Raw genomic sequence first — 1,666 nt, 5'->3', positions numbered from 1 at the left:
TCTCTCAGGAGGTAGAGAAGTTAAAGTGTCAGTAAAGGGAAGCAGGACAATAAACCAATGGTTGCCCTCTTCTGAGGGAGGATATTACTGGCTAGATTTTCTGAATGTGATCCAGCAAGTTTTACTTCAGCAGTGATACTATTTACTTATTCAGTGCAAAAGTTCCTCACACTCAGTCACTTAAACATTGAGAATTCACACATTTGCTGCAACCTTGTTGATTGGTCAAGACATTTATGGAAATACACTGGTTTGGTATTTATGGTGCAAGATACTTTGAACATGTCAATAAAACTAAAAAATATTGGGCAAGGAGTAGGTTCCATCATTGTCACTGAAGCAATCATGTCAGACAAAGTAATGGGGCTAAAGGTAGATCAGTCCCTTGGCCCTGATGGCTTGCATTCTTGGATCCTAAAAGTGGGAGCTACAAAGACAGTGGATTCATTGGTTGTAATTTTCCAAGAATCCTTGGATTCTGGAGAAGTACCAGAGGATTGGAAAGCTCTCAATGTGACACACCTAATTGAAAAAGAGGGAGGCAAAACAAGAATAAGTAAAGGCTAATTCCTATTGTCGGAAAAGGGTTCGAATCAATTATTAAAGAAGTAGCTTGGAAAATCATCATGTAATCAAGCAAAGTCAACATGGCTTCATGAAAGCGAAATAGTATTTGACTAATTTAAGGAGAGTTTTTCAAGGAAGTCTCAACCAGAGTGCATAGAGGGGTGTGTAGCTGTATAATAGATATGTCATATTTAGACTTCCAGAAGGTGTTTGACAAGCTATCTTTCAAACGGTTAAGTCAAAAGATAAGTGCTCACTGTGTGGGGGGCATGGTATGGAATGCAGAGAATTGGCTCAAGGGTCGGAAAGAGCGAGAGGTTCAAAGAGATTCTTTTCAGGATGGCAAACTATGACCAGTGGAGTTCCACAGGAATCAGTGCTTCGACTATAACTGTTTACTATAACTGTATATATGTATATTTATGTCAGCGACATGAAGGAAGGAAATTAATGTACTGTAGCCACATTTGCAGGTGACATGAAAAGAGATAGAAAGGCAGGTTGCACAGGGGATACAAAGTTTTCAGAAAGATATTGGTAGGTTGTGTGGGCAGGCAAAAAGCTGGCAAATGGAGTATAATGTGCAAAAGTGCAAAGTTGTTCATTTTGAAAAGAACAAAAGAACAGAATATTATTTTAATGGAGAAAAATTGCAGAAATCTGCAAGAAAAAGGGACTTGGGGTAGGGGGAGCAAGTGAATGGGACACAGAAGGCAAATATACAAAGGCATCAGGTACTCAGGAATGCTAATGGAAGGTCAGCACTTATTTCAAAGGCGTTGGAGTGTAAGGATGTAGAGGTCTTACTGCCACTGTGCAAGGTGGTAATCTTTGGATTACTTCAAGTGCCTCGTGCTGGTGAGGGTAGGAACAGAAGAATATGGCAGATGAATGTGTGGCTAAAGAATTGACGCAGGAGGCACAGGGATTCACATTTTTAGATCATTGGAATGTATTCTGGGGCAGAGGTGATCTGTTCAAGAGGGACAAGCTGCACCTGAACTGGAACGGGACCAATATTTGGCACCCAGGTTTGCTACAGGAGAGGGTTTAAACAAGATTGGCAGTGGGTTGGGATCTTCAACTGCAGGGAGGAAGG

The sequence above is a fragment of the Hemiscyllium ocellatum genome, chromosome 10, assembly GCF_020745735.1.
Source record: "Hemiscyllium ocellatum isolate sHemOce1 chromosome 10, sHemOce1.pat.X.cur, whole genome shotgun sequence".
NCBI classification, from domain to species: domain Eukaryota; kingdom Metazoa; phylum Chordata; class Chondrichthyes; order Orectolobiformes; family Hemiscylliidae; genus Hemiscyllium; species Hemiscyllium ocellatum.
The sequence above is the reverse complement of the archived record's forward strand: the minus strand, read 5'-3'. Positions refer to the sequence as shown.